Source organism: Perognathus longimembris, chromosome 1, assembly GCF_023159225.1.
Source record: "Perognathus longimembris pacificus isolate PPM17 chromosome 1, ASM2315922v1, whole genome shotgun sequence".
Classification (NCBI taxonomy): Eukaryota; Metazoa; Chordata; class Mammalia; order Rodentia; family Heteromyidae; genus Perognathus; species Perognathus longimembris.
In genome coordinates this window covers 52,903,237-52,931,097 of record NC_063161.1, presented here as the reverse complement: position 1 = coordinate 52,931,097, position 27,861 = coordinate 52,903,237, and the positions used below count along the sequence as shown (strand labels likewise).

General features: G+C 39.1%; 1 protein-coding gene across 1 annotated transcript in view; it reads left to right on the top strand.

Moving 5' to 3' along the window:
* Nucleotides 1-27,861, top strand: part of Scn8a (sodium voltage-gated channel alpha subunit 8) — a 189,449-nt gene that overhangs the window by 7,330 nt on the left and 154,258 nt on the right. The gene's annotated exons all lie outside the window — the stretch shown is intronic.

Sequence of the window (27,861 nt, the reverse complement as noted above, 5' to 3'; positions counted from 1 at the left end):
TTTTTGTCTTAGCAAGAAGCTGAGCAAAATGCTTTTACATGAAAGCAAATTAATGAGTTATTAAATTGTGGAGCAAAATTAAAGAGATTGCAGTACTGTTTGGTAGTGCTTTCTCAGACATCAGAATACCCAGAAGTCATATATTCATTGCAGAATTCTTAATTTTATTTCCTAAGATTTTGGTGTAGACTAAAGAGGTCCTTATTTCTAGGAGAAAATGACTTAAACAAAGTAAGACATTTTAGAGATGTGTGTTATGATGGGGAGAAATGTTGGGAACATGAGGGATTATCAGAGGGGATAGGGAGAAGCGTGAAGGCATCAGTGAGAGTGGGTGAGGAAATTTGAATGTGCCTGTGCCTGTGGAGTTATGATGGTCACTGCCCTCTGAGGAGACCTTGGGTACATGGGTGGGCTCTCTCCTCTCCTCTCCCCTCCCCTCCTCTCTCCTTATGTTCTTATTTCCTTCCTTAATTCCTTCCTTTCTTTTTTGTTCCTTTTTTTTTTTTTTTTTTTTTTTGGTTAGTCATGGGGCTTGAACTTAGGGCTTGGGTGTTGTCCTTGAGATCTTTTTTTCTCAAGGCTGGTGCCATTTTGAGCCACAGTGCCATTTCTGGTTTTCTGGTGGTAAATTGGGGATAGGAGTCTTATGGACTTTCCTACCTAGGCTGGCTTTGAATGGCGATCTGCCTCAGATGGCAGCTTCCTGAGCCACCAGCACCTGGTGGCTGGGCTCATTTCTGAGATAGAGTGGTCCTTCTCTCCTAGACAGGGTACATAGCACTTTCAGGTGGAGTTTGGTTTATTAAAGTGTTATTTTATCCTTAGTTCTGCTAGAAGTTTGCTGTAAATCACTTTACAAAATTTATCTACAATGGGAAAACGAGAACATTTTCTTGCTTCATGGCAAAATTTTTTTAGTGATAATTCTTAAGTGTTTCTTTTATTTTGTCTTTCTTGTTAAGGGTTTTTATCCTTGAATATAAAAAAAATCTTGTAAAAAATGGTGCTGTTGATGGAAGTTCTTTCATCTTAAAAAAGAAAGAATGTAGTCTTAAAATATAGCATTTACATTTATTTATTTGAATAGTTTTTAGAGAAATGGGGTTTGAAAATTAGATTTAAATTTGTCTTCCTTTTACTGTCTCTGACCCCTGGGCAGTTGCAAGTTGGCAGATACCAACTTCTCATGTAAATCTTCTGTCCTACGTATGCACACGCGCACATTATCTCTCCCCTAGTTATTTTCATTATTTTTAAAGAAAGACTGTTGAGCTGAACAACTATATCCTCTTAAATCAATTAATCCTCCCTTTTCCTTATGATATACATGTTCTGTATCTTACTTTTTTGTGAAATGCATATTCAAATTTCTTGGTTTATTTAATATAAAAAGTTTGGGCCAAAGCAGTTTTTTCTACCAACTACTTTTTTTTTTAGTTTTTTTACTAGAGAATTTTCTATTAAATAAATAATAGCATAGAGGAAGTTGTGGCCATCTTGAGAACTCTTGGTCCATTGTTACCAATGGAGAACAATAAATTACCTATCCTGACCACACTAATCAATGAATATTTAGTGAGTAGCATCTGATCTGGCGGTGTGGCATTGTAATGGGCATTGAGAGAGATGTAAAAGATGTGGTTTATGTTCTAGAAATTCATTTTTGTTTGTTTTATTTTTATTTTTATTTTTTTTTTTGCTAAATAAGAAACAAAAGGGACTGGGAATATGGCCTAGTGGTAGAGTGCTTGCCTCGTATACATGAAGCCCTGGATTCAATTCCTAAGCACCACATAGATAGGAAAAGCCAGAAGTGGCACTTTGGCTCCAGAGGTAGTTAGCCTTGAGCAAAAAAAAAAAAGCCAGGGACAGTGGTCAGGTCCTGAGTTCAAGCCCCAGGACTGGAAAAAAAGAAAGAAAAAAGAAAAGAAAAAAGAAACACAACATGTAATAAGAAAAAAAGTCTTAATGGTTCTAGAATAAGTCATCAAAAAGGTTTTAATTGCCAGCTGAATGGTGTGACTCATAAATAAGATGATGGTTTAGAAAAGCTTCAAGCTGATTTGATCAGAGACAGCTTGGTGGAGGAAATATAATTTGAGCTGTGCTTTACAGAATGGTTGGGAAGAATAGTGTGGACCAAATGAAAAACTATGAATGTATGAAGTGTTTTGGGGGAGCAAACCAGTTGAATTGGGTACAGTCCCTCATCAGGTAAGCCTGCAAAGATAAGGGCTACTTAGCCAAACACTATGAGAACATAGAAGATTTTTGAGGGAGTGCAGTATGATAATCAGGGCTATGATACAATGGTTTAGGAAAATCTGGTACCTAGTCTGGTGTCTAATAAGATGGACTGGGGTAAGAAATGGACATCTGGTAAGTTCAATTTGTCTTCCTATATGTTGATGAAGGCTTGCACTAGAGAGTAGTGGTGCTGAAGACTGGAAAGAAAGAACGTAAATGTGGTTTTGACTATGTGTGTCATGTGGAACATATGGTTTTAAATATATGTTTCACATGGATGTCTGTCCAACTTTTGTTTATCTTTTTAATGCCAATATTTTGTTGCTACAAAGCTCAGGGACAATGCCCAGCCCCTGAGTTCAAGCCCCAGGACTGGCACCTAAAAAGTTTAGGTAGACTCAGTAAGACTCAGTAAATGACTTCACATGGGGGAGAGGGAGAAGGTCATTAGGGATCATGTTCTTGTTTTAAAGTTTAGAGATGGAAATTTTTCTATTTTGAAAAACTGGGGAAGTTATGTCTTGTATTACATGTTGGCAGTAGTCTAGTCCAGTGTTTTTGTTTGTTATTTCTTTTAGGAGGAACTGTATTATGAAATTCCTTATTCTCTACACTGTCTCTGATGAAGATTAATGTTTGTGGCTTTATATTGATATTTTGGAGTCTTCCTCCATATATAGACACTTAACTCATCTTTCTCCTTGGTTTCTCTGAACTAACCTTTGGTTTGGAGGATAAAAAAAATGACAAGGACATTCTGTTTCATAGGCCTGGTGTATGACTACAGTGTCTTTTCTGAAACTCAGTGAATTTCTTTTCTGATGATTTGGTGTTTGAAATTGTGGGCTGAATTAAAGGTAGCAGCTGAAAGTGTTCTTATAGGTAAAACTGAGGAAGAGGCTGCATTCAGCCAGTGCTATTGCTTTCCATTTCAGGTTATGAATCTTGGGCTGTGGATGAAGACTCAGACTTAACTTACATGAACCAACCTTGCTGTAGCTGGAGTACAAAACAGTGATCAGTGGGACCTGTAAAACTTACACAGTGCACAGTGGTAGCGTGCAATAAAGGCAGGGCCCAGTGAGCTTGGTTCTGTGCTTACTTTTTCTGATTAGTAAAGATCTCTGAATAAGAAAAACTAGAGTGACTGAGACAGCAAAATGTATACATCAAAATAAAAATATACACAGAGAAAAGCATACCAGGAACTTAATTTAATAAAAACACAAGTTGTTAAAATTGCTTTCTGTTTCATTGCAAGTTTTTGCATACTCCATTTACATTTAACACAGCTTGCACTCAGTTGGCAGAAGTCCCCATGGTTTGCTGTGAAACCAGTAGAGCAGGCAGAGTTGATGCATAAGATGTTAATAAGTTTAGTACTGTTTAGGAATGCAAAGCACCCTTTCAGCAATTCCTTTAGGTTCTCTGTGCAATTGTATTTTGAGTTGTACCTGCCTCCTTCTTGCAGTGCTCAGGATTGAAGTGATTAAACCATAGTGTCCTGCGACAAGGAAAGTCTACAAAGACTGCTGGCCTGAGTAATGGCTATCTGCTGCACTAATCTGGGGATTCTGCTATCTTAATAAAAGTTTGCGCATTTTCTTATTTTTTAGTTTTCTGTCTATTTTAGTTATTTCTCCCTCATCTCTAGAAAAGGGGAAAGATTGCTTTTACTGAATATACATATGGAGGGCCCAGTGTAGTGGAGAAACCAGTACAATGATTGTGTGAGGTTTTCACTTACCTCATAAGGCTTTATTTCCTTTTTGCCAGTCCTGAGGCTCAAACTCAGGGCCTGGGCACTGTCCCTGAGCTTCTTTTTGCTCAAGGCTAGCACTCTACCTCTTGAGCCACAGCACCACTTCTGGCTTTTTCTGTTTATGTGGTACTGAGGAATCGAACCCAGGGCTTGGTGCATGCTAGGCAAGCACTCTACTATAAGCCACATTCCTAGCCCCCCATTTCCCAGTTCTTAAAGGAAATGTCAGCCATAAGTGCCCAATAGGTAAGGTTTAAAAGAAAAAATTCTTAAGATGTCTTTGTGTGATCAGTGAATATCAAGACTTGCTATTAATTAAATGTGAGTGTTTTCATCTTTTTTTTATTTTTTTATTTTTCTGGTCATGCGGCTTGAACTCAGAGCCTGGGCACTGTCCTTGAGCTTCTTTTTGCTCAAGGCTAGCACTCTACCACTTAAGCCACAGCACCACTTCTGATCTTTTATTTTAATTTGATAATGTCCAGCCAAAACCTGAGGACTGTCTGCTTTGTGCCTAGCCACCTGTCTTCCTGGTCACTCTAAATCTTTGGTTTATCTTGTCACTTGTAGGATGTGGAAGTTGCTGCACCTTTGGCCTCCCCTTCCTCGGCATCTGTCTTGCTGGTTTCCAGTGATGAGACCTAGCAATTAGACTTCCTTGCTTACTTGGGCATTTCCAAGGCCTGCCTTTGCCCATGGTGGAACTTAGAGAAAATTTAAGAGAAATTAATTTGCCATGGAGTGCAACCTGTTGCAAGTAAAAAAGAAATCCCATGAGTATGGAAAGTATGTCACCTTCCTAGCTGCTTTTGTTTATAGCTGTGGAGTTGTTTGGCCGTCCCAGTTTTTTCATTCTATAATTTAACCACAGAAGCTAATAAGAACTCCTATTTATGGGAATTGATATTGACTTTTGATGGCATTATAAAAATCTAGTGGTGAATCTGCAGAATTCAAAGCATAGGTATGAGCCCTAATTTTGGGCTAGAGTATATGCATTGTTTTATGGCCAGAATTTAAGGATTAGAACTCCTGCACTCTAGTGGTGTCTTAGGGCCAACCATATTCCTGGGGCAAACACACTTCTTTTGTTTGTCACTTATTCCTATTGAGATTCTATGGCCTAATAAGGTATGAGTAAATGAGTAAACATTTGGAAAGTATTTGAAGTTATAGCTCATGAATGGAAAATGCATTTTCCATTTTAAATAGCTTTGTTATTTTCTTTTATGGTGATTTAAAAAATTGTGAGCAACACCACTGGGAAAGAATTTTGACTTTTTTTTTTTTTTTTGCAGTCCTGGGGCTTGAACTCAGAGCCTGAGCACTGACCCTGGCTTCTTTTTTGCCCAACGTTAGCATTTTACCACTTGAGCTACAGTGCCACTTCTGGCTTTTTCTGTTTATGTCATGCTGAGGAATCGAACCCAGGGCTTCAAGCATGCTAGGCAAGTTCCCTACCAGTAAGCCACATTCCCAACCCCGTTGACTCTTTTTTGATACATACAGATTCATGTAACTACCACCATAATCAGGAACAGTTCCAGCATAACCCCAAACCTCTCTTATATGGACTTTTTGTAGCAAAGCCTTCCCTACTCCCTAATTCTTAGCAACCCATGCTTGCTTCTGCACTCCTGTTTTGTCTTTTCCAGAATGTCATATGAATGGAATGATAATATGGCATATAACTTTTGAGACTAGCATCTTTTGTTCAGCATAAATAGATTTATTTGTGTGGTTCTATTGATCAAGTGATCTTTGTTATTGCTAAGAACTATTCCACCAAAGGCAATAGTTTATATGAAAAGTGACCTAAACACTTTCCATTAATCAGTTTCCACATAACAGATTGTACCATTGGTTATAACACTGATATACCACATTTTATTTGTTCAAGTGTTGAAGGACATTTGGGATACCATCTCTGGAAATTGTGAAAAATGGCTGCTGTAAATACTTGTATAGATTTTGTGTGAACCTAACTTTACTTTTTTCTCAAATTAGCTGCTAAGAATAGTATTGCTGGGTAATATAGCATGTGGATGTTTCCCTTTATAAGAATAAAACTACTAAAGTTTAAGAGTAGTTATACCATTTGACACCCTTTCAAGCAATGTACAGGACTTCTGTTGCTCTGGATCCTCATTAACCCTCAGTGGTGTCATTATTTTTAAGTGGGTAGTGGGATTTCATGTGGTCCCAGTTTGTATTTCTGAGGAAGCTTTTTTTTTTTTTTTTTTGGCCAGTCCTGGGCCTCGGACTCAGGGCCTGAGCACTGTCCCTGGCTTCTTCTTGCTCAAGGCTAGCACTCTGCCACTTGAGCCACAGCGCCACTTCTGGCCGTTTTCTGTATATGTGGTGCTGGGGAATCGAACCCAGGGCCTCATGTATAGGCAAGCACTCTTGCCACAAGGCCATATCCCCAGCCCCCAGTTTGTATTTTTGTAGTGGTTTGATGTTGAGCATATTTCCACATGCTTATTTGCTATTGCTGTATCTATGGTAAATTTGGCTTTTCAAATATTTTGCTCATTTAAGACAGTATTGGATTTTCTTTTCCCTCTTTTTGGTTTCAACTCAGATCTTGTTACTTATTAGACAAGTTCTCTACCACTTGAGCAACACTTTCAGCTCTTTGGATTTATTTATCTTTTAAATAGAGTCTCTGTTTTTGACTACATAGGCTTGAAAGTGATACTCTCATTTATACCTTTCTATTATTATTATTATTATTATTATTATTATTATCGGTCATGAGACTTGAACTCAGATCCTGGGTGCTGTTTCTGAGCTCTTTTGCTCAAGGCTAGTGTTCTATACTTTGAGCCACAGCACCACTTGCAGTTTTTGAGTGGTTAATTTGAGATAAGAGTCTCATGGGCACATCTCTGCCCTGGCTGGCTTCAAACTGAGATCCTCAGTTCTCAGCCTCCTCAGTAGCTAAGATTACAAACATGAGCCACCAGCGCCGACCCCAAGTAGCTTTGATGACAGTGTATGTCACCATGATAGTTTTTTATTGATTGAGAAGGGTCTTGTTAGCATTTGGTCTTGGCTGGCCTCAAACCACAAATCTCCTGGATCTGTGTCCCCTTTGTTAGGCACACTGATTCTCAGTGGTTCTTTGTTTTAAATTTATTTTAAAAAATGCATTCATGCGGGCTGGGGATATAGCCTAGTGGCAAGAGTGCCTGCCTCGGATACATGAGGCCCTAGGTTCGATTCCCCAGCACCACATATACAGAAAACGGCCAGAAGCGGTGCTGTGGCTCAAGTGGCAGAGTGCTAGCCTTGAGCGGGAAGAAGCCAGGGACAGTGCTCAGGCCCTGAGTCCAAGGCCCAGGACTGGCCAAAAAAAAAAAAAAAATGCATTCATGGCACAAATATTTCATCAGATAAATTCCTTGGTCATGTTTCTTCCCACCTTTTCTTTTTGTTTTCTTAACACTGACTTATAGTGTTAAAATTTAAACTTTTGGTTAAACCTAACTTGTCAGTTGTTTGTTTGTTTGTTTTTGCCAGTACTGGGGCTTGACCTCAGGGCCTGATCACTGTCCCTGGCTTCTTTTTGCTCAAGGCTAGCACTTGAGCCACAGCGCCACTTCTGGCTTAATTCTGTATATATGGTGCTGAGGAATCGAGCCCAGGGCTTCATGCATGCCAGGCAAGCACTCTACCACTAAGCCATATTCCCAGCCTTTGTCAGTTTTTTTTTTAAATGGATTATATATAAGGCTTTTCAGAATCTAGCACAAGGTGTTCATTGGTTACTTTTAAAGTTTGTGCATTTTACATTTAGGTCAAAATCAGTGACAACAGAGGATAAACCAAAGGGGGGGGGGAATTAAAGTAAAAAGAAATAACCACACCATACATTAAAAACAACAACAAAAACCCTCTAGTTTCCATATCTTGGAGTTTATTTTGATTAGCATCATTTTATATGGTCATATGTGCATAGCTATTGAGCTGTTGCAATCCTCTGCTAGGACTGTAGGCATATACTAATGATTACAAATGAGGGAAACCATGGAGCCTATGTTTCTTTGGGTCTGGCCTACTTCATTTGATATGATTTTTTCCAAGTCTTTCCATTTCCTTGTAAATGGGGCAATGTCATTCTTTCGGATGGAAGCATAGAATTCCATTGTTTATCTATACCACATTTGCTTGATCCATTCATCTACTGAGGGGCATCTGGGTTGATTCCATATCTTAGCTATGGTAAATAATGGTGCAGTGAGCATAGTTGCAGCACCATAGTTTTGGAAAGGATTACCTTTCTCTGTTGAATTGATGTTGCATTTTTGTTAAAGGCCAGTTGGCTGAGTCTATATGGGTCTATTCCTGGACTCTTTTCTGATTTATGTGTCTGTTACTTCATCAGTACCACACTCTCTTGGTTATTATAGCTTTACAGCAAGTCTGAAAGTTGGGTAGTGTGAGTCTTCCAACTTTTTTATTTTTTAAGAGTTGTTCTGGCTGTTCTAGTTTATTTTGTGTATATCTGCAAAACCTCCTGCTGGCGTTTTGATTAGAGCTATACTACATCTATAGATTGAGAAGTGTATTGAGTCTTGTCATCAATGAATAGGATATGTTTCTTCATTAAAGTTTGGGTAATAGCTGATTTCTCTCATCAGCATTTTATTTGGCATACAGATTCTGCATATATGTAGTTATGTTTATATCTACATAGTTTTGAGCCAATATAAATGTTGTCATTCTTGGTTTTGGTTTCTAACTTGTTTCTTTTATTTTTTACTTTTTAGTTGTTATAAAGGTGATACATAGAGGAGTTATAGTTACATATGTTGGGCAACGAGTGCATCTCTTTATGGATGTTGTCACCCCTTCCCTTGCTCTTAGTTTTCCCCTCCCATCCCATCTAATTCATTTCTTATGTTTAGCAATATGATGGAATTTTGTATAAGTACTTGTACCTTACAACCACATTAAATTCACTTGTTGGTTCTAGGATCTTTTCTATGAATTTTTGGGAGATTTTCTATTGAAAGTTTTAGAAACATCCTATGATGTATAGTCTGTGAAAAGTGACGTATTTATCCCATTCTAATCTATATGGTCTTTTTTAAGTTTTTATTTCTCTACTACAAACTTCTAGTAAAGTATTAACAAGGATGTTAAGAGATGGGCATCCATTCTTTCTTCCTAATCTTAGAGACAGTCTTTCACATTAAATATGGTTTTAGCTGCTAGATTTATACATGTTCTTTATGAAGCTAAGTTCCCCTCTCTTGCTAGTTTATCAGGAATGGATATTGAATTTTGTCAAGTTTTTTTTTCCTGTATAAATTGCTATGGTTATATAGATTTTTCCTTCTATAGTTTGTTAATATAATAGATTACATTGATTTTCAAATGTTGAAACTGCCTTACATTCCTGGGATAAATGACACTTGGTTGTGGTTAGTCTATGGATTTATTTGCTAATATTTTATTAAGGAGTTGGTATCTACCTTCATGAGAATATTGGTCTTCTGTTTTGTTGCATTTTTGTTTTTTTCTTAAGTCAAGAAAAGGTCTTTATTGACTCAAGCAACTTGGAAGACTGAGGCTTCTTGGCTTCATTCTTGTGTTTTATTTTAGGGAGGAGTAGGAAAGTGGAGTTGCACTGTACAATTCAGGTTGACCTGTAAGTTGTCACTATGTAGTCCATTTGTTCTCTAGCTCATGATTCTCTTACCTTAGCCTCTTAGTTGCTGGGATTAGAGGCTGGCACCACCATGTCTGGCTTTGGGTTTTTTTTTTTTTTTGTTTGTTTGTTTGGTGTGGTATTAAGATACTAGCTTTATAAATAAAGTAGGAAATATTTCTTTTAATATTTTTGGAAGGAGATTACATAGAATTCCTTTTTTAAGTATTTGGTGGAATTCTCTAGTAAAACCATCTGAGCTTAGGTTTTTCTTGTGTGAAGATTTCTAACTACAAATTTGAATTCTGTGATAATAAATCAGAATAATGTTTCTTTTTGAATGAATTCTGGTGTTTTGTGTCTTTTAAGGAATTGATCCTTTTATTATTGTTTGCTCTGTGTGTATAGATTTGTTTATAGCTTCCTCTTCCTTAATGTCTATGGGTTCTGTAGTAATACCTCTTCTTTCATTTCTGATATTGCTAATCTGTAATTTTTTTTGGTTTGGCTAGAGGCTTATTAACTCTACTCATCTTTTTTCAAAGAATCAGCTTTTGATTTTATTGCTTTTTCTTCATTTTTTTCTGCTTTCAGTTTAGTTGATTTCTGTTCTTAATTTTATTCTGCTAGTTTTGAGTTAATTTAGATTTCTTTTTCTGCTTTTCTAAGGTACATACTACCATAGTGTGTCAGAGAACAGCTGACTCTATTTTAGAGGTACTGAGGGCATTTTGGGGACAGGAAGTGACCTACTTAACATTCACAGGGACCAAGATTTAAAAACAGATCTGTATAGCCCCAATGGCTTTTCTCTGTATCTTCTTATTACCTTCTGAATGTGTTGAAGTCCAGCTCAGAGACTTCTAGACACACTATACTTTTTCCTCACTGAGAAGACAAGTGTCATCTCAGGTACCAGTTCCAGTTCATTCATCATTACTTTACTTTATGGAAACTTGGAATGCAAGACTCAACTTTATGAATAAGAATTCTAGCTGGACGTCAGCTCACACCTGTAAATCTAACTACTCAGGAGGCTGAGATCTGAGGATAGCAGCTCAAAGCCAGCCCGGACAGGAAAGTCCATGAGATTCTTATCTCCAGTTAACCACCAGAAAACTGGAAGTGGTGCTGTGGCTCTAGACTTGAGCTGAAGAGCTCAAGGACAGTACCCAGGCACAGAGTTCAAGCCCCATGGCCAAGAAAGAAAGAAAGAGAGAAAGAGAGAGAGAGAGAGAGAGAGAAAGAAAGAAAGAAAGAAAGAGAGGAATTCCAAACACCTACAACTAAGAAAGGAATAATACAAATCCTTGAAGGAGCATCTGAAGCCTGGCACCTTTTTTGAGTGAGTCTTAGTGCCTTTGTGCATTTGGGCCACTGTTGGATGTATCTGTCTATTACCTACTGTTGAAAATACCTTAATTGACCAAGGCCCCCAGCAACTATTGAAAAGTTTGAAAGCACAGGACTTTGAAACTGCTTCCTTCCTATACTTTTGATGTGGGCTTTTCTGTCCAGAACCTTCTGCTGCAGTTTAGAACTTCAAAAGCAGGACCTTTCTCACTTGCTGGTTCCAGATTCTGAACTAACCCTTTCTTCTGCACCAACTTCTTTCTCTTGTGGTTACTTTTGCCTACTGACACATTAAGTGTCAGTCTTATTGCAGGTTAGCTACAGGGAAAGAATGCTGAAATGGATCACTTCTCCTATTTATATTCTGGGAAACACTCCTGGGGAGTTCTGTCTCCTCCCTGGTACCTCCCATGGCACTACTCCTTGAGGGGTGTGTGTCAGTTCTAGACAAACTGAGGCACCTGGACAGTAGAGACTATGCATCTTTAAGCCTAGCCTTTGTGCAAAAACTCCTACTTTAGACTTCATGCATATGGGTGGCATTTCATATGCATATACTTACTGTAAGGTCCACCTTGGGGAAGGACCCATGCAGATGCCCCCCACCTGTTTAAGTCTGTGCCCAGTACCTGAGTTACCTAGGTAACTGGCACACCTGGAGGCAGTTACCTCCTTCTCTGAGGTCACATCCTATCCACCTGGCCAGATCTCCCACCTTTTCCTATATAATCCGGCTCAACACAATCTCTGCTGTCTTTTCTTTCTTGCTCTCTTTCTGTCTTTTTCTCTTCTTCCTTCCCCTCTGTCTTCCCACACCTCTATCTTGTGCGTGTGGTCTAGCAGTTTGCTCTCTCCCCAATAAACTTCTGCCTCAACCATGTAGCAGTTTCCTTTCCTTTCTGATGAACCTTACATCTGGTGCTGTGACTCAGGAGGGGACAGAGTCAGAAGTTGCTGGTTCTCCTCCTCCCACTCCTCTTCTGAATGTTAATCTGCCTCCTTGACCACTCCTTCTCCCACCGAACTGCCAAAAGCAAGAGGAAACTCACTTTGGACTTCTCACCTTTACCATTGCTGGCTGTGCATCCACCACACCATCTCCTCTCCACATCTGGTGACTCCTGGCTACAGGTCCTCTGTTTGTCTGACCATGCCAGTCAGGGACCCCCAAATGCCTTTTTGGCCAGTCTGTTCTCATTTCAGGGATGCCTAAATTGAGAATTTGACTGTACATCCTTGCTGACCCCCTGTCTATGTCCTTGTGGACCCCCATCTATGTCCTTATGGACTCCTTTATGTCCTCACCAGACTACTCCATAAAGTCAAAACGCCTCATAGGCTAGAAAATTGTGCCCTCGAGAGTGTGACGCGGGCTGGGTTCCAGGGAAGCCCCCCCCCCCCCCCCAGGTTCCCTCTTAAAGGCTAGTCATTCTGGGTTTGATCCACCCTACAAGCCAAAGGAAAAAGCAGACAGTTTTAGAGAAATAACTCTGACAAGTATTTGTGGTCAATTCCTGGTAAGTTACAGCCCCTGCCTCATGAAACTTCTAGGCTTCACTCAAGGACTGGCATCTACCACCAAGGGACAGCTGCTGCTTGTCTTCCTCCTGGAGGGGCCACATCTCTGCCTTTGTCCCTAATATCAACGCCCCTTGCCAGCAGGAAGTAGCCGGAGAGAGCCCGCACCCTTTTTCATAATTTTAAAAGGCCGGAATGTAAGATCCACTCCCAGGGAGGGCTCCATGCAGTTGCCCCCCACCTGTTTAAGTCTGTGCCCAGTACCCGAGTTACCTAGGTAACTGGCACACCTGGAGGCAGTTACCTCCTGCTTTTCTAAGGTCACATTCAATCCACCTGGCCAGATCTCCCATCTTTTTCTATATAATCCGTCTCAACACAGTCCCTCCTCTCTTTTTCTCTCTTGCTCTCTTTCTGTCTTTTTTTTTTCTTCCTTCCCCTCTGTCTTCCCACACCTCCATCTTGTGTGTGCGGACCAGCAGTTTGCTCTCCCCCCCCCCCGCCCCCCAATAAATTCCTTTCTGCCTCAACCATGTGGCTGGTTTCCTTTCCTTTCTGTTGAACCTTGCACTTACAATATAACATATGCATATGCTTATACTTAAAACTTTGGTATGGCAGCCTTTGCATGCACAGATTCCTTCCAAATTCTGATCGTTATGATCTTTCATTTCCCTAAGCTGAGCTCTCTATCATTATTATAAACTCCTGAACTCTGGAAATTGAATTTTTTTTTTTTTTTTTTTTTTTTTTTTTTTGCCAGTCCTGGGCTTGGACTCAGGGCCTGAACACTGTCCCTGGCTTCTTTTTACTCAAGGCTAGCACTCTGCCCCTTGAGCCACAGCGCCACTTCTGGCTGTTTTCTATATATGTGGTGCTTGGGAATCGAACCCAGGGCTTCATGTATATGAGGCAAGCACTCTTGCCACTAGGCCATATTCCCAGCCCGGAAATTGAAATTTTTAACCATATGCTTTCTCTTGAGACCTGGCTTGAGCCACCCCTTAACAGTGTATTTTCTCTCTTATTAAACTCCTAACTTTGCCACTTTAAACAGACAAATAAAATATATACTTATTTACATTGTTGATTCATTTCCTTTTTTTTTTTTTTCTTTTTTGAGACGAGGTCTCCTTAGGTAGCCAAGGCTGTCCTCATGATTCTCTTGCCTCACTAGTACAGGTTTTAATGCTGTAAGTGTCTTTCTAAGCTCTGTTGTGGTTGCTATTTAAAAACTTTGATATGTTGAATTTTTGTTTCCTTTGATAATTTTTGCTTTCTCTTTGACCTATGGATTATTTAAACATGTGTTGTTTGATGTGTTGGGAGTGTCTTAGTGTATTGGTTTATAGATATTTAATTCTATTATGCTTAAAATATACCATATATGATTTCAATATTTTAAAATTTGTTGAGATTTAATAAACCAAGATTTAGTCTCTCTTGTTGTCTGCTACATCTGTATTCTGTTGTGAGATGGAATTATTGACGGATATTAATTATACTCAGTTGTTTGGTAGTATCAGTTTCTCTGTGTCCTTGCATTTTATGTCTAATGGTTTTTATGATGACTGAGGAAGGAAACCACAGTCTCTGTAGTTGTGGATTTTTGTCTATTTCTTCCTATGGTTTTGTCAGTTTGTGCTTCATATATTTGGGAGGTCTTGTGCCATATATATATATATGTATATTACACATATAGGATTGTTTTGAATCTTTTAGTGAATTGACCCTTTATCGTTATTTGTGTCTCTTTTTATTATGTCTCTTTTTAGCTCTGGTAATTTTCCTTGCTTTTGAAGTCTACTCTGTCTGATATTAATATAGCCACACCAGATTTCTGATGATTCATATTTTCATGGTATTTATTTTCTCCTCTCTTTACTTACAAAATCTTATTTTGAAGTAATTTCAGATTCATAGAAGAATTGCAAAAATAGTACAAAGTTCCAGTATACTCTTCACCCAGCTTTCCCTAATGTTAATATCTTACATAATCATGACCTGTCATTGATATAATATTCTATTAAATAAGTAACATATTTTGTTTGGATTTACCAGAGTTTTCTACTTACATTCTATTTCAGGATCCAGTCTAGGGCTACCATATCGAATATAGCATCTTTTATTTCTGATGTCTATATATATAATCATTGTATTTAATGTAGATTTCTGGTAGCCAGCATATCGTATGACCTTTTCTATTTGTTTTTTGCCAGTCCTGGGACTTGAACTCAGGGCTTGGGCACTGTCCCTGAGCCTCTTTGTGCTCAAGGCTAGTGCTCTACCACGTGAGCCACAGCACCACTTCTGGTTTTATCTGAGTAGTTTATTGGAGATAAGTCTAATGGACTTTCCTGCTTGGGCTGGCTGTAACTGTGATTCTCAGATCTCAGCCTCCTGAGGAGCTATGATTATAGGCATGAGCCACTGGTACCTGACTAATTTTTATTTTTTTAATCCATTCTAACTATATTTCAATCTCTTTTTAATATAGTATGAAGTATGAACAGTTGATATGAGATCTACCTTCCTAACAAATTTTAAGTATATAATACAATATTATTGACTATAGATGCAATATAGTAAGCAGAGGTCTAGAATTTGTTCATCTAGCTTACTGATAATATATGCTTATTAATTAGTAACTCCCCATGGCAATCTAATTATCTAAACATACCAATCAGATTGATTGTTTAGATAATTTTACATTTAATGTAATTAATATAGTTGAATTTAAGACACTATTTTATTATTTGTTTTCCTATTTCTTTTTTTTCCTTAAGATTACCACTTATCAGGTTCCCACAGAGATCTTTTACAAAATACTATGGACAAGTGTGTGTACAGTAACAAAAATGGTGGCTTTCTATGCCTTCCCTTTTTACTTACTGTGTCCTGGAAATCTTTCTGTACCATGTCTATAGAAAGTCTCATTATTGGGCTGGGAATGTGGCTCAGTGGCAGAGTGCTTGCCTAGTATGCACAAAGCCCTGGGTTCAGTTCCTCAGCACCACATAAACAGAAAAAGCCAGAAGTGGCACTGTGGCTCAAGAGGTAGAGTGCTGGCCTTGAGAAAAAATAAGCCAGGGACAGTTCTCAGGCCCTGAGTCCAAGCCCCCAGGACTGGCAAAAAAAAAAAGAAAAAAGAAAAGTAAAAGTCTTCATAGCTGTGCAGAATGCCATTTAATGGATGCAGTTTCACTGATCTAGTAAATCATTTGTTTTGGTGGTACTGGGTTTGAACTTTGGGCCTTGTCTTGCTGGAGTTTCTTTTTTTTTTTTTTTTTTTTTGCCAGTCCTGGGCCTTGGACTCAGGGCCTGAGCACTGTCCCTGGCTTCTTTTTGCTCAAGGCTAGCACTCTGCCACTTAAGCCACAGTGCCACTTCTGGCCATTTTCTATATATGTGGTGCTGGGGAATCGAACCTAGGGCTTCATGTATACGAGGCAAGCACTCTTGCCACTGGCCATATTCCCAGCCCCTTGCTGGACTTTCTTGCTTGGCCGGAACTGTTATCAGTTGAGCCACTTTCAGTCCTGCTTTTGTTAATGAGATATGGAATCTCATAAACTTTTGTGATTGGGTTGGCTTCAAACTGCCAACTTCCAGATTTCAGCCCTGTGAGTAGCTAGGATTGCAGGTATGAGCTATTGGGGCCCAGTTGATATTTTATCTGACTGCAAATAATCCACCAAACCCCTTGATAGGGTAAGAAATTTTAAAGTAAAAGAAACCTTCATATAACATTACGTCTTTTTTCTAACTCCGGTGAGCATCTGACTATGGCTCTGGAAAGTCTTTTACTCAAATTATACAAAAACAAAGAAAATGGATTAATTGATATTTTCCCTCTGTCCATCCTCTTCTAAGATGCTAACAAGATATATACCAGCTATGAAAAGAATTTGGTAAAACAACAATTAGAAAACAGCAAAAAGGATGTGGAAGTCAAGAGGATTTGGATGACCAGCTGATCTTTGAATGTTGACTTGTATTAATTATTTCCTTCTGAGGAACATTTTGTCTTATCACAAGTTCTCACCTACACAGCCATGTCTATATAAGTCAAAAAGCAGGTGAAAATTGTCATTTACTGTGCTGAGGGTAGAATAAGAAGCTTTAAAAAAGCCATGATCATTTTTATCTGATCCAGACCAGCACATGTGATATGAAAAGATTCTGTGAAAGAAGCTGTCTTGAAGTATTTACTATCATGGACATTTAACCAAAGCACTTACCAGTGTTACTTTGATGGGTTAGAGTATTTTAAAGTGAATGTTGTATTCTTTCAAGGATGCCTTACTTGGGGAAACTCTTAAGTAATAAACTGATAATGTTGGCTCTTCAAATAGTCATCTTGTTTTAATTTTTCTTTATGTAATATATGTCATTTGAAAAATTGAAGTGAGCAAGTGTTAGTTTTGTAAAGAAATGTAATGCAGTTCAATTAAAAAGAAGAAGGAAAAGTGGCTATCTTGAAGGCTATGTATTTAATAAAACAAAGCAATTGTTACACCAAGCATTCTTGAAATTTCTTGTTTGAATTTGCCTGCTGAACCTGTTTGACATCTGTCAGTTTTTGTTGTTATTCTTTTGTTTTTAAATGGCACAGTGGGACTGAATGAGAAGACAAAGTATGATGTTTCTTAGAATGGCTTGTGTGCTGTGGTCTTAATGATACAACTGGCAGTGCGTTAGTTTTTAATGTCTTATGCAAAGCCTAAGCAGTAATTTGTACAGATAACAATATTGCTATTACTTTATCTGTTCGTGTGCATAGTGATGATTCTAGAAGAAAATCTATCTGGATGTAGAAAGATTAAGCAGTACATATTTCTTTAGTTTGTCATAAACACTGTAGGAAGTAAAGAGCAAGTGGCACAGGCATAGTCATAGGCCTCTCAGGCAGACTAGGAAGTAGACCGGCAAGGTGAGGAAGGGATCCAGTAATTCCTAAAGTTCTATTATGTTACTAATAAGCCAGAGAACCCCAGATTGGCTCATTTGGAGAAAGTCCTCACCAAAGAAAGAACATGCAGTCCTGAGTTTGGAGTATTATTTGTATCTCTGGTAAAGAATCAACTGACCATAAATATGCCATGGAAATTCATTCTCATTATTAATAAAAGTGTCATTACAAAAGGTTCAGTTCACAAGATAGTATGTCAATAGTTGCACTTTGTGAAAAGATGTGTCCAATAACATGATCCTATACTGTGCCAAAGACTTTTGAGCATAAAATTCAATTAGTTATATAGAGCTACTTTTTTTCTCCTTCACCTTGTTTCTTAGTAGGTCTTGCACATGCTAGGTAAGTGCTTACCACTAGACTACACTGTAGCCTTTAACATTAGAGTTGGAATAATTTTAGGTGTATAGAATGGTACAAAGAGAATACAGAACATTCCAGCACACACAAGTGTCCAGTTTCCTTAATGTATACTATATGTAATATGTATATTTATATTAATAGTGTTTTGATATCATTATTATGTGTTATATTACCATGATACATTTGTCAAAATGAAGAAACCAAAACTAATAATTTTCTGTTAGCTAAAATGGTTTTTATATCAGTGTCCTTTTCTATTCAAGGATCTGATCTAGGGTAACTACATTACATTCAGTCATCTGTTTCTTTAGTCATTTCTGCTCTGTGATGGTTTCTTAATTTTGCATTGTTCAGTTTGAGGAGCACTGGTGAAGTAGTCTGAAGAATGTGCTCAACTTTGTTGTGTCTAGTATTTTTCTCATGCTTATATGTGTACATACATGTACACAAGTACATATATATGCTTGTGTTTTTGACAGGTACTTATTGTTTGCTAGTATTTTGACTATGAAGCATGAAGTCAGGAATGGAACTTCCTACTGTGGCATCATATTGGCACTCAAAAAGTTTTAGATTTTAGTGTTTTAGATCAAAGATGCTTAACCTGTATATAGTAATCCTGTATAGAGACATAGTTATAACTATCACTATATCTGTTGAATTACATACATACTAAACTAAACATGGGTTTGTGCCATCTGTCTACCCCAGCATAACAGAGTTTATTCTAGTCTTCCCCTTTTACTTGTCTACATTTCACACTCTCTGACAATGAGAAACCTCTCTTGATATCTCACTGTAGTAGCTTTGGGCTAACTTATGTGTGCAAACCCATACATGTAAAGCGAGTTGAGAATTGCTAAGTTACATCACTGTGAGCACCATCTAGAGTGGAATGTTTATATTCTGTAGCCTTATTGTTGCTAGTCACTACACTTTTTCAACGTTATTTTAGGTCAGCTCCTTTTTCTCCCTCTTTTAGTGACTTTTATCATACATTTGTAATGTATGACATTTTTCTTTTTGAAATTGGGGTCATATTGTGTTACCCTGTTTGGGACAATAGACATGTGTCACTGTGCTTAGCTAATATAATATATTCTTTTTGTCACACTTTGCATTCTACCTAGGGGTGCTCTGACATCCTGGTTTACTTTCAAAAATCATTCATTCATTCCTTTGCTGGTTTGTTTATTGCTGGTCCTGGGGCTTGAACTCAGGGTCTGGGATCTGTCCCTGAGCATCTCTGTACTCACAACTAGCACTCTAGCACTTGAGCCACAATGCTACTCTTATCTCCAATTAACCAGCCAAAAACTGAAGCGAAGCTGTGGTTCAAAGTGGTAGAGCATCAGCCTTGGTCACAAAAGCCCAGGGACAGCACCCTAAGTTCAAGCCCCACAACCACCAAGAACAACAAAACTTGTCTGTAGACTTGCATTTCTCAACAGTTGTCAAGATTCAGTAGATGAAGTGGTGCCATGGCTCAAGTGGTAGAGCACTAGCTTTGAGCTGAAAAGCTCAGGGACAGTGCCCAGGCTCAGAGTTCAAGCCCCACCACCGACCAAAAAGAAAAATTTTCAATAAATTGAACTGAGTTCTCTACATTGTCAAGGAGGTTATTCACTAATATTTAGACTGTTCAGGTGCTTTTCTTTATATCTTTTTTTTTTTTTTGCTAGTACTAGGGCTTGAACTTAGGGCCTGAACACTGTCCCTGAGCTTCTTTTGCTCAAGGGTAGCACTTTACCACTTGTGCCACAGTGCCACTTCTGGCCTTTTCTGTTTATGTGGTGCTGAGGAATCGAACCCAGGGCTTCATGCATGCTAGGCAAGCATTCTACCACTGAGACACATTCCCAGCCCCTATGTATGTATGTATGTATGTATGTATTTATGTCCATCATGGGGTTAGAATTCAGAGTGGCACACTGTCCCTGATTTCTTTTGCCCAAGGCTAGTGTTCTACCACTTGAACCACAGCTTAACTTCCAGATATTTGGTGCTTAATTAGATATGAGTCATGGGCTTTCCTGCTCCTGGTTTGAAAAGTAATCTTCAGATCTCAGCCTCCTGAGTAGCTAGGATTACAGGTATGAGCCACTGGTTCCTGGCTCAAAAATTTGTAAGATGCAGTTCTATGGGTTTTGACATAAGTATAGAGTCATGTGTATAACAATACCCTAGTAACATTGAACAGTCCCATCACCTTAAAATGTTCCTGTACATCCGTTTGTCAGCTGCCTCCACTGCAAACCTTGACAACCACTAATCTGTTTCCCATCCCTTTTCCAGAAAGCTAATGTGAATGGAGTCATAAAATGTGATTTCTTTCCCTTAACAAAATGGATTTAGGATTCATCCATGCCGTTGTATGAATTTGTTGTTGTTATTAAGTAATGTCCCATTCTATAGATATACCAATTTGTTCATTCATCTGTTGGAAGACATCGTGGTTGCTTCCAGGTTTGTTTTTGTTTTTTTTTTTTGGCCAGTCCTGGGCCTTGGACTCAGGGCCTGAGCACTGTCCCTGGCTTCTTCCCGCTCAAGGCTAGCACTCTGCCACTTGAGCCACAGCGCCGCTTCTGGCCGTTTTCTGGATATGTGGTGCTGGGGAATCGAACCTAGGGCCTCGTGTATCCGAGGCAGGCACTCTTGCCACTAGGCTATATCCCCAGCCCCCTGCTTCCAGGTTTGGATGCTTATAAGCTAACACTGTTATAAAAGTCTGTATGCAGGTTTTTGTAGGAATATAGTCTTCATTTCACTTGGATAAGTACCTACCTGTGTAATAACTGGGTCATATTGTAAGTTTATAGCTTGATAGAAACTGTCTGGCTATACAGCATTGGAGATTAATTACCAATTTTTTGTTTTTGCTGTTTTTCTGAGGGCAGAAAGGATAATTGAATTTGATAAGAGTATGAAAATATGGGGGCTGGGAATGTGGCTTATTGGTAGGCTGCTTGCCTAGTGTGCATGAAGCCCTGGATTCAATTCCTCAGCACCACATAAACAGAAAAAGCTGGAAGTGGTGCTGTGGCTCAAGTGGCAAAGTGCTAGCCTTGAGCAAAAAAGAAGCCAGGGACAGTGCCCAGGCCCTGAGTCCAGGAGCCAGAATTGGCAAAAAAAAAAAAAAAAAAAAAAAGGTATGAAAATATGAACTGTTTGCTTGTCTATGTACAAATCAGTTTTATGAATTAACTACTGTGTACATGCATTAACTTTGGCCAGTAGTGGATACGAAGAGAAAACCTTGTTTATGACTTCAAGAGTTGGCCCTCTTGTAGGAAAGGTGAGGTTTTATAAATTGTTTTGTAAGATGACATTTAGGATTAAGCTGAGTTGGGTAGCCACAGTAATGCTAGTTTCTTACTTATTTGTCCCTGGCCCTTCATTTTGAAGATGACTGAATGACAACATACAGTAAGTAAATGTTGCCAAAAGAAAAGTTTATTACTTAAACATTTCCCAAGAGAAAGATCATTCTATGCTATGCTGAGCTATAGAAAGACATACCACAGTGAGTTTGGAGGAAGAGGAGGGAAGAGAAAGCATGGCCAAGAGCTTTTTCTATGTTTTCCTTAGGAAAGGGAAAGAAGGGCAGAGCAGGGAAACTCTTTGGGATTTGCTGTTGGTGACAGGGCTGTCCCAGCTTATCTAGCATGCAGCCCTGGATTGAGTTAGGGCAGGGGAGGTACTAGCTTGGTCTGTGAGACTCATGCTGTAGAGGTATCTCAAAATACAGACTGGCTTTCAAGAATGTATAAACACCTTTGGCCATAAGTTTGGCCTTGTGATCAATGATGCCAAATAGATAAATACAGAATGTATGAAAACACATCAACACAACCATCCCCTTCTCTCTCTAAAATTCTTCCTATCTTCAGGTGAATGCTTTTCAATGCGTAACTATTTTGAAACAGGAGTACAAAAGTATAGAAGTTTTTGCCCTCAAGGGGCTCATGATACAGCAGGAAAAAAGATTAATTCAATCAGTAAACACTTATTGAACATCTATCATGTTCCAGGCATTTGCTAATCTCTGAATATCGAGAAGGTGTTAATAAAGTAGATGAATATTCATAACTGAGTAGAGTTACTGTGTGTGCACGCGCACGTGCATGTGCGTATGTGCGTGCACCAGTCTCGAGGCTTGCACTTAGATCCTGGGCGCTGTTCCTGAGTGTTTTTTCTTAAGGCTAGCACTCTATCACTTGAGCCACAGCTCAACGCCCAGCTTTTTACTGGTTAATTGGATAAGAGATAATTGGATTGGAGATAAGAGTCTCATAGATTTTCCTCCTCTGGCTGGCTTTGAACTGCAATCCTCAGCTCTCAGCCTCCTGTGTAAGGATTATAGACAGGGGCCACCAGCTCCCAGCAGTTACTTTTTTTAAAGACAAAAATGCATTCCCTCATAGTGCATTATGTTTCCTATTTTCACCCCTACAGCCTTTCCTCAAAAATTATTGTTTACTGAACATACTTTTAGATTTAGGGAGTTGAGATTATGGATTCAAAATTTTAGTGTTCATTAAAATATAAGGAAATGCATGTGATGAGTAGATTTTCTTTTAAAAATCTGTGGTAGCTGGTCTTTTTTTTTTGCCAGTCCTAGGGCTTGAACTCAGGGCCTGAGTACTTTCCCTGGCTTCTTTTTTTTGCTCAAGGCTAGCACTCTGCCACTTGAGCCACAGTGCCCCTTCTGGCCATTTTGTATATATGTGGTGCTGGGGAATCGAACCTAGGGCTTTGTGCACACGAGGCAAGCACTCTTGCCACTAGGCCATATCCCCAGCCCGGTAGCTGGTCTTAAACACACCGAAAACTTTCATTTAGTCAGTTTTCTTAACTTTTTACTATTGCCTCTAACAAGCAGTAATGGGGGACGCATGGGGGCATGCGGACTTAAGTGCCTATAGGGGAATAATAGAGGCAATGAGGACAGAGACTTGGGCAGAGGAAAAAGGAGACTTGTTCATGGGTTGGATTGGTGTTAACATATACATTTTGGGTCTTTTCTTTAAAGCTTCAGTTTCCTCCTCTAAAGAATTGGATTCATAATTGCAACCCGTTCTATCATATGTCATTGTTAAAGATGACATAAGGTAATAAATGTGAAACAAAGTGCAATACAAATGTAAAGTATGCTATGATGCTTTTTATATAAAAGACTCAGAACATTTTGAAGGAAAGAACAAATGTATTTCTTTTTTTTTCTTTAGTTTCTGACATCTACTCCAAGAAATGAGACCAGGGTGACCTTGCTCCTTTTTTCTGAACTTCTTTAGTATTTATGAGCTATAGCTGTAATTTAATAGTTATATGTTTTCTTGTACTTAGTAATTGTTTTTAATGACTGTTGGTACAAAAAGGGCAAGATAGAATGTTTGTATTCTCTATCTGCTACAAAACCTAGAGTATAAAACATATTACAGGTACTCCTTTACTGTGTGTTGATTTATTGGTATTTGTTGGATGTTAACATATCTAAGCAAACCTTTGTGAGTGAATTCTAAAGCAGAATATATAGTAGTGAATCAGAAGTTGTTATATTACTGCCTAAGAGAGTACATCATGGAAAGAAGCCAATATAATGTAATGTAATAGAAAGTCTGGGGGCAGACCTAATGTGGGCCATGAGAACTACAGTTTTACTTTTGGGAAGTAGAAGAATAACATGCTCACTGCAGGATTAGAGGGAGGAATGAAAATGGCATATGAGAAGGTGACTGTCTGATAGAACACAAGTAAAGGTCAAGCTGATGAGGCTTTAAGAATAATTTTTAAATTGCAGTTATTCACTGTGGCTCTACATTTGTCATAGTCAAGCAAGTGACCTGCAGACTTTGCTGAGAAGTGAGTCATTGCTATTGGGGAAATGAGCCCTTCAGGGTGGAGACCTCATGCTTGTACAGACACCCTTCTTCTGCACAGGCAATGTCTCGGGCTGCTGATGTCACAATATAATCCACACGGGCTGTCAGGATTGTTTGTTTGCTTGCTTGCTGTAATAATTTTGTAGTTTAACTAAGCACATAGGTTAGCAATTTTCAATCTTTCTTGGAGTTGTGCCAAGTTTTGGGTATTTTTCTTCTGGAAGATACAAAAAAATATATATTTAAAACTGTGTAGGAATTCTCGCATGCTTGGAGGGAGATGTGGATTATCGTAACTACATGCTGGCCCCTGCTGTAGGTGGCTGGCGGAGGCTGTGGAAAGAAATGCTGAGTATTGGTTTTAGCAGGTCTATATTTGTGTGGCTCATAATTTGCCATTTTTCTCCATAAATAAGGCTTTCTTCTTTATCTAAGTATTGTAGCAGCCTGGCAAATCTACTAGTCCATTTACTGTCACTTTAGTGAAATACCTGAGGCTAAGTAATTTATTTTAAAATAAAGATATTTATTTTGCTCAGCTTTGGAGGCTGGAAGTCTAAACATTATGGCATTGGTTCTGGTAAGCCCCCCTTTCCAATTTATCACTTTTCAGTGGGTACACATGGAAGAGGAGGACATGAGACAGGAAGCCAGAGAGAGGCTGGATTCCCCTTCTAAAGGCATACCCTCAGTGACCTAATGATGTTCCATTGATCCCACCTCATAAAAGTCCTACTACCATTTCATTTCATTACAGTGGGGACCATGCTTCCAACACACAGACCTTTGTGGAACACACTCAAGCCATAGTAGCAGATATCCACTGCTCTTCATCAACCTAGTTATATACAAGGAAGTTCTAAATATATGTTACTAAGCATTAGTCTGGATATTTTTACTGGTGAGCTGGGCAATATAAAGTAGACATGTTACCTGCTCTTGAATTTTAGTCCAAGCACTTTTAAAAAAAAAACCCTCCCTGAGAGCTGGGAATATGGCCTAGTGGCAGGAGTGCTTGCCTCAACTACATGAGGTCCTAGGTTTGATTCCCCAGCACCACATATATAGAAAATGGCCTGAAGTGGTGCTGGGGCTCAAGTGGCAGGGTGGTACCCTTGAGCAAAAAGAAGCCAGGAATAGTGCTCAGGTCCTGAGTCCAAGGCCCAGAACTGGCTACAAAAAGCCCTCCCTCCCTCCTTTCCTCCCTTCTTCTTCTTCTCCTCCTCCCCCCTTGTCTCCCATCCTCTCCCCTCCCCTCCCTTTCTTTCTTGTGCCAGTACTGGGGCTTTTTTGCTTATGACTGGCACTCTACCACTTGACACTTGAGTCATGCTTCCAGTTCCAGCTTTTTGATGGTTAATTGGCGATAAGAATCTCAAAGATTTGTCTTCCCTGACTGGTTTTGAATCTTGATCCCAGATCTCAGCCTCTTTAGGAGCTAGGATTGAATCACTGGCACTTGGCTCAGTCCAAGACTCTTAAACCAAAGTAAGCATAGAATCATATATGGACAGTTGTCCTAATAACCATTCAGTATATATAAAAGACATGGGAGCTAAATTCTTAGGATCTGCCAAGATAGGATAGGAATTTGTTTAACCTTAAGAACTAGTACTAGGACCTATGGGCAAAAGCTTGTAGGAGCAAAGAAACAAAATCTGACATATTTAAGGAATAATTTGTTGGCAAATGAAATAGGCCACTTGAGGAACTCACTATTTTCTTATTGTAGCAGAGGATGTTTTTCCCTCCTTGGCAATTTGTAAAAGAAGTGCAGGTTGAGCATTCCTATTCCAAAAATTCAAAAACTCGGATGCTCCAAAAAGTGTTGACATAATTTCTAATTTTGGGATGATTGATCAGTAAAGTCTTTTTCAAACATTCCAAAATCTGAAAAGTTCTGAAATCTGAAATACTTTTGGTCCTAAGCATTTCAGATAAGGCATAGATATATTAGCAAGTAAGAATGGATTAGGGGATTTCGATAGTGGGAGTGATGACCTTGTGTTACCTTCTAATTCAGAGGGGATTTCTGGGTCGTGAAGGTTTTTGGAATGTTTAGAGTAGGATTGAGTGTTTAAGATATTTGTTCTTTGTGGCCCACACTTGAAAGAGGGTGGAGAGATAATGGTGAGAAGATTTGACAGGGTTTAAATAGACACTTGTAATGGCTAGTGTAAAGAGGAGGAGGAGGTTAGTCATCCTAGCATACAGGTTCTGTTCCTGACAGTGTTAATCCATTTCTCCCACAACCTGTACAGTTCTGTGGTGAAAGAGGAGGGATGCCTAGGGAAATTGTAAGCTCTCATCATAGTTAAAATTCCATCTTCTTCATTTCTAAATTGTAACAGTGCCAAGTTCTTAACCTCACATTGATTTTCATTTTTAAAAAATATGTTAATTATGTACAGCATAACATCATTTAAATCATATTAAGTGTACCATTCAGAGGCATAAGAATATTCATGTTGTTGTGTAGCAATCTCCATTACCCATCTCCAAAAACCTGTATTTTCCCAATCTGAAATCTGTAACCATGAAGCACTAACTGCCCCCTCTGCCACTCCAGGAGCTTCATGGAAGAGGAGACACAGAGTGTTTGTCTTATTATGACTGGCTTACTTTACGTGAGCACTATTTTGCATGCTGTGGCATGTTTCATCACTTCCTTCCCTTTTAAAGCTCAGTGACCTATTATATGAATGTACCACATTTTATTATCTGTCTGTGGACACTTTTGGATGCTCTTTTTCACTATTATTAAGAATACTGCTGTAGTGCATCATCTCCTCATAAGTGATACTTGCTTTTTAAAAATGCTAGTTTCTTTTTTTTTTTTTGGCCAGTCCTGGGCCTTGGACTCTGGGCCTGAGCACTGTCCCTGGCTTCTTCCCCGCTCAAGGCTAGCACTCCGCCACTTGAGCCACAGCGCCGCTTCTGGCCGTTTTCTGTATATGTGGTGCTGGGGAATCGAACCTAGGACCTCGTGTATCCGAGGCAGGCACTCTTGCCACTAGGCTATATCCCCAGCCCAAAAATGCTAGTTTCTTATACTTCTATATCTCCTGTTTAGTGTAGGTCATCAAACCCAAGCAAGGGTTTGACTAATAGATTTTTTTTTAAAAACCTGCCAGTTCAGGTTCCTTCTAGAAGCTACCTTTTACTCTATACTTTGTTATTTCCAAAGCTGGAAATTTCAGTTTATTCTAACATTATTGTGATACTTGTTCAGATTCTCCTTAATGACTCTGGGAGTCCTTCACTAAATTTCACTGTCACACTTTTCTCTAAGATAATTTGTTCCAAAACCTTGCTGATGGCAGCTTGTTGTACCCAGGGTCCTGGGGTCCTGGATTTTGATTCATCTGTCATTCAAAAGACTATTGATAGCTTGAGGGTGAGTTTTAGATACACTGGTGAATTTTGTTGCTTTGTTCCTTTGACTCCTGCCTTTAAACACCCAGGCTCCTTCCCTCTGTGGGAAGACATATTTTTGGCTGGCCCTTTTCTGTCTGTGCTGCGCCATCTGTCATAGGGGTCATTGCTCAGAGGCTGGCTTCTTCCCTGCTGGGAGCAGTTGGTCACAAGCAATGGCTCTTGACAGGGTCAGGTGGGGGCAGCTTACCAACATACCCCTAAGCTGTAGCGACAATTGGTACCCTTCAGAGGAAAAAGAAAAAACCTTCCTGGGGGGGTCTTTTTCTGCAATAAAGAGGAAAAGATGCAGATGTTATACTAAATTGTAGATTCATTTTTGTGGTCAAGCCACTTATAGATTGTCCTATATTGTTCTTGTGACTCTGTACCTCAACTGATTCTGCACCCTATTACACTACGTAATGCAAGCCCATAGAGTACGAAGAAAGCACCACCCATGCAAATCATAGATAATGTAATTATTTAAGCTGGCTCATGTCTGAAACACTAGAGGTGAAAATCTTGACCTTTGCTCAAACAAAAGAAAAGAAGTCTTTTTACGTGGTAAAGATCCTGGTTTCAAAGTCTTGTTTAAATTGACTATGCTTCCAGCCACTCAGTATTCTGGCCCTGACTCACAGGAGAGCCATCCCAGTGCTGAGTCATTGAGCCAACTTCATTCATT